The sequence below is a fragment of the Macaca mulatta genome, chromosome X, assembly GCF_049350105.2.
Source record: "Macaca mulatta isolate MMU2019108-1 chromosome X, T2T-MMU8v2.0, whole genome shotgun sequence".
In the NCBI taxonomy this organism is placed as follows: domain Eukaryota; kingdom Metazoa; phylum Chordata; class Mammalia; order Primates; family Cercopithecidae; genus Macaca; species Macaca mulatta.
This window is the reverse complement of record NC_133426.1, coordinates 72,847,115-72,853,114: the sequence shown is the minus strand read 5'-3', so window position 1 is coordinate 72,853,114 and position 6,000 is coordinate 72,847,115. Positions and strand designations below refer to the sequence as shown.

At 40.4% G+C, this 6,000-nt stretch overlaps 1 long non-coding RNA gene across 1 annotated transcript in view; it reads left to right on the top strand.

The window, feature by feature from the left end:
* The first annotated feature begins 1,874 nt into the window (after positions 1-1,874).
* Positions 1,875-6,000, top strand: part of LOC144338448 (uncharacterized) — a 31,569-nt gene continuing 27,443 nt past the window's right edge. Inside the window, exon 1 of the long non-coding RNA XR_013412623.1 lies at positions 1,875-1,944. This is a non-coding gene — a long non-coding RNA (uncharacterized LOC144338448). The remainder of the gene's footprint in view (positions 1,945-6,000) is intronic.

The following is a 6,000-nucleotide window of genomic DNA, read 5'->3' as shown; positions in this document are numbered from 1 at the left end:
TCTTTGTTTGGGAAAATAAGACAGACCAAGGGAGCTAACCAAAGCCAAGCACATGCACCCATCTTAGCAGGCATAGCTATAGCCACCAGTTATTGCATGCCAGCAGTTTCAGGATTTTTAAGCTGTCCTCACGCTGTTGTTTCATTTTGATCCGTATCTTTTAATAACTTGATTTGCCTCTTTTTGCCTTCAGATCATCAAACTCTAAATGGTCATGCAACCAGAGCCTCGGGCAATGTCTCCCTTTTACAGGGGACCATTAGATAAGCCTCTATGAGATATCCGACTTCCATGCCCCCTGTCAGCAGTTGAGATGAGTCTCCATCCCTATTTTAATGGCAGTTAGATGTACCTCTTCAGAAGGGAGAGTTGATAGCAGCAGGAGGCAGACAAATACTTAGTCAGATAAGGGTAGGTCCCCAGTGAAAGCCCACCTCCAAGCTGAAGACATTTAAATCCTGAAATCCAAGCCACAACTCAAATCCACGAACAAGATTGAGAACCTGTCTTCCTATTTGGCGCACTTTCCTCTGATTAGTCACACCCTTCACCTATTTTACATTTACCTACCCTTTCCTAATTGGTTTTCTACACTGTCTTGCCCACCTTTGACTGTTGTCTTCACTTTAACCTTTTTTGCATACTCACAAACCAATCAACATGCACTCCAGATTCTGAGTCCCTAAAAAGCCCTGGACATGGAGGGAGAAACACCACCCAACTGTGGGGATGGGGTACTATGCCCCTTCACATCCCTTCTCTGCTGAGAGCTGTTTATTCACTCCATAAAATTTTCTACAATCATCACCCTTCAGTTGTTAGCATTACCTCATTCTTCTTGAATGCTGGATTGTAGCTCAGAATCCACTGAGTTCAGGTACCCAGAAAGGTTGTCACGTTGGCCCTTTGCCCTCTCTCCCCAGCAGAGGGCAGCCACCCCACACAATGGGGTCAGGGGCCTACTGAGCTGCTAAAATGCTGCCGTTCATCAGGCTGACAGCAGAATTAAAAGAGCTAATTAGCACACTAACAGCCCCTCTGGAGATTCGGGGTCATGGGCACCCTTGCTTGGACACCACTGCATTCCCCTTGAGGCAACACGCCTTGACTGGCCATGGGCCCCACACAGAGCTTTCTCCTGTGACAGTGCTCAGAGTAGCCGGATCCTGCACTCACTCATGTGCTCCCTCCCTCAAGGGGCTGAGTGTGGTGGGCCGAGTAGATGGCATGCCCCTGCTGCAAGTCCAGCAAAAAGGTCAAGAAAAATCCAGTGTCAATGGGATGATAAGAAATTCTATAGATCTACCTCATCTTTGATGATATTATAGCTCTAAACTGGGATCCTAGGGGAAAGAAAAATCTGTTTTTGGCTTCAGGTGTCCAGGATTGAGCTTCCATTATGCTGAGCTGAGAGTGGGAGAATGGAACAGGTCCTGGCTTAAATGTGACTGGTTCTCCCTGTGCTTACAAAGATTTTCTTGAATAACTGTTAATTTATTTGCTATGAGTCTTTAGAACAATTTCCAGACACTTTAATGTGTTTCATTGTTTATAATTTTCAGTAGTTATGCAAAGACTTAACTTTATTGTTTGTTTGTTGATAATTTTTACCAGTTATGGTTGTTTGATTAAAGTAAGTGTCCCTGGATCTCCTCACATCCCCAGTTCGGAGGTCATTTCATCTTTCTTGACTTCCTAAATTTATACTCCACAGAATGTAGTTTGTGATTATATATGCTTCAGGCTAGCTGTTTCCTTTATTAATCATAGTTCCTACATAGACTAAAAAACTAGGTATTATTCTACTGCCTCTTCATCAGTAAAACTAATACAATAAATATTTACTGAGTGCCTACTCTGTGCTGTGGTTCCAGATAGCAACAAGGAAGAGGATGCAGTGATGATTCAGACTCAGCCTCTACCCTGGTACATAAAAGGAGACAGGTATGACTATTACTTTATTTTTTTATTTTCCTTTTTTTTATTATTATTATACTTTAAGTTCTAGGGTACATGTGCATAACATGCAGGCTTGTTACATATGTATACTTGTGCCATGTCGGTGTGCTGCACCCATCAACTCATCACCACCCATCAACTCGTCATTTACATCAGGTATAACTTCCAATGCCATCCCTACTCCCTCCCACCTCCCCATTTTAGGTCCCAGTGTGTGATGTTCCCCTTCCAGAGTCCAAGTGATCTCATTGTTCAATTCCCACCTATGAGTGAGAACATGCAGTGTTTGGTTTTCTGTTTTTGCGATAGTGTGCTGAGAATGATGGTTTCCTGCTGCATCCATGTCCCTACAAAGGACACAAACTCATCCTTTTTTATGGCTGCATAGTATTCCATGGTGTATATGTGCCACATTTTCTTAATCCAGTCTGTCACTGATGGACTGGGTTGATCCCAGTGTCCATCTGGGTTGAACCCAAACCCAACATTTGGGTTGATTCCAAGTCTTTGTTATTGTAAATAGTTGCACAATAAACATGTGTGTGCATGTGTCTTAATAGCAGCATGATTTATAGTCCTTTGGGTATATCCCCAGTAATGGGATGGCTGGGTCATATGGTACTACTAGTTCTAGATCCTTGAGGAATTGCCATACTGTTTTCCACAATGGTTGAACCAGTTAACAACCCCACCAACAGTGTAAAAGTGTTCTTATTTCTCCACATCCTCTCCAGCACCTGTTGTTTCCTGACTTTTTAATGATTGCCATTCTAACTGGTGTGAGATGATATTTCATTGTAGTTTTGATTTGCATTTGTCTGATGGCGAGTGATGATGAGCATTTTTTCATGTGCCTGTTGGCTGTATGCATGTCTTCTTTTGAGAAATGTCTGTTCATATCCTTTCCCCACTTCTTGATGGGGTTGTTTGTTTTTTTCTCATAAATTTGTTTGAGTTCTTTGTAGGTTCTGGTTATTAACCCTTTGTCAGATGAGAAGATTGCAAAAATTTTCTCCCATTCTGTAGGTTGCCTGTTCACTCTGATGGTAGTTTGTTTTGCTGTGCAGAAGCTTCTCAGTTTAATTAGATCCCATTTGACAATTTTGGCTTTTGTTGCCGTTGCTTTTGGTGTTTTAGACATGAAGTCCTTGCCCATGCCTATGTCCTGAATGATATTACCTAGGTTTCGTCTAGGGTTTTTATGGTTTTAGGTCTAACATTTAAGTCTGTAATCCATCTTGAATTAATTTTCGTATAAGGAGTAAGGAAAGGATCCAGTTTCAGCTTTCTACTTATGGCTAGCCAATTTTCCCAGCACCATTTATTAAATAGGGAATCCTTTCCCCATTTCTTGTTTTTGTCAGGTTTGTCAAAGATCAGATGGCTGTAGATGTGTGGTATTATTTCTGAGGGCTCTGTTCTGTTCCATTGGTCTATATCTCTGTTTTGGTACCAGTATCATGCTGTTTTGATATCAGTACCATGCTGTTTTGGTTACTGTAGTCTTGTAGTACAGTATGAAGTCAGGTAATGTGATGCCTCCAGCTTTGTTCTTTTGACTTAGGATTCTCTTGGCAATGCGGGCTCTTATTTGGTTCCACATGAACTTCAAAGCAGTTTTTTCCAATTCTATGAAGGAACACATTGGTAGCTTGATGTGGATGGCATTGAATCTATAAATTACCTTGGGCAGTATGGCCATTTTCACGATAATGATTCTTCCTATCCATGAGCATGGTATGTTCTTCCATTTGATTGTGTCCTCTTTTATTTCACTGAGCAGTGGTTTGTAGTTCTCCTGGAAGAGGTCCTTTCCATCCCTTGTAAGTTGAATTCCTTGGTATTTTATTCTCTTTGAAGCAATTGTGAATGGAAGTTCCTTCATGATTTGGCTCTGTTTGTCTGTTACTGGTGTATACGAATGCTTGTAATTTTTGCACATTTATTTTGTATCCTCAGAGGTTGCTAAAATTGCTTATCAGTTGAAGGAGATTTTGGACTGAGATGATGGGGTTTTCTAAATATACAATCATGTCATCTGCAAACAGGGACAATTTGACTTCTTCTTTTCCTAACTGAATACCTTTGATTTCTTTCTCTTGCCTGATTGCCCTAGCCAGAACTTCCAACTCTATGTTGAATAGGAGTCTTGAGAGAGGGCATCCCTGACTTGTGCCAGTTTTCGAAGGGAGTGCTGCCCGTTTTTGCCCATTCAGTATGATATTGGCTGTGGGTTTGTCACAAACAGTTCTTATTATTTTGAGATACGTTCCATCAATACCGAGTGTATTGAGAGTTTTTAGCATGAAGTACTGTTGAATTTTGTCAAAGGCCTTTTCTGCATCTATTTAGATAATCATGTGGTTTTTGTCTTTGGTTCTGTTTATATGCTGGATTACGTTTATTGATTTGCGTGTGTTGAACCAGCCTTGTATCTCAGAGATGAAGCCCACTTGATCATGGTGGATAAGCTGTTTGATGTGCTGCTGGATTCGGTTTGCCAGTATTTTATTGAAGATTTTTGCATCAATGTTCATCAGGGATATGGGTCTAAAAGGCTCTTTTTTGGTGTGTCTCTGCCAGGCTTTGGTATCAGGATGATATTGGCCTCATAAAATGAGTTAGGGAGGATTCCCTCTTTTTCTATTGATTGGAAGAGTTTCATAAGGAATGATACCAGCTCCTCCTTGTACCTCTGGTAGAATTCGGCTGTGAATCCATCTGGTCCTGGACTTTTTTTGGTTGGTAGGCTATTAATTATTGCCTCAATTTCAGAGCCTGCTATTGGTCTATTCGGGGATTCAACTTCTTCCTGGTTTAGTCTTGGGAGAGTGTAAGTGTCCAGGAAATTATCCATTTCTTCTAGGTTTTCTAGTTTATTTGCGTAGAGGTGTTTGCAGTATTCTCTGATGGTAGTTTGTATTTCTGTGGGGTCGGTGGTGATATCCCCTTTATCATTTTTTATTGCGTCTATTTGATTCTTCTCTCTTTTCTTCTTTATTAGTCTTGCTAGTGGTCTATCAATTTTGTTGATCTTCTCAAAAAAGCAGCTCCTGAGTTCATTGATTTTTTGAAGGTTTTTTTGTGTCTCTATCTCCTTCAGTTATGCTCGGATCTTAGTTATTTCTTGCCTTCTGCTAGCTTTTGGATGCGTTTGCTCTTGCTTCTCTAGTTCTTTTAATTGTGATGTTAGAGTGTCAATTTTAGATCTTTCCTGCTTTCTCTTGTGGGCATTTAGTGCTATAAATTTCCCTCTACACAATGCATTAAATGTGTCCCAGAGATTCTGGTATATTGTATCTTTGTTCTCATTGGTTTCAAAGAACATCTTTATTTCTACCTTCATTTTGTTATGTACCCAGTAGTCATTCAGGAGCAGGTTGTTCAGTTTCCATGTAGTTGAGCGGTTTTGATTGAGTTTCTTAGTCCTGAGTTTTAGTTCGATTGCACTGCGGTCTGAGAGATAGTTTGTTATAATTTCTGTTCTTGTACATTTGCTGAGGAGTGCTTTACTTCCAATTATGTGGTCAATTTTGGAATAAGTGCAATGTGGTGCTGAGAAGAATGTATATTCTATTGATTTGGGGTGGACAGTTCTGTAGATGTCTATAAGATCTGCTTGGTGCAGAGTTGAGTTCAATTCCTGGATAACCTTGTTAACTTTCTGTCTCGTTAATCTGTCTAATGTTGACAATGGGGTGTTAAAGTCTCCCATTATTATTGTATGGGTGTCTAAGTCTCTTTGTAAGTCTCTAAAGACTTGCTTTATGAATCTGGGTGCTCCTGTATTGGGTGCATATATATTTAGGATAGTTAGCTCTTCCCTTTGAATTGATCCCTTTACCATTATGTAATGGCCTTCTTTGTCTCTTTTGATCTTTGATGATTTAAAGTCTGTTTTACCAGAGACTAGGATTGCAACCCCTGCTTTTTTTTTTTTCCTCCATTTACTTGGTAGATCTTCCTCCATCCCTTTATTTTGAGCCTATGTGTGTCTCTGCATGTGAGATGGGTCTCCTGAATACAGCAAACTGATGGGTC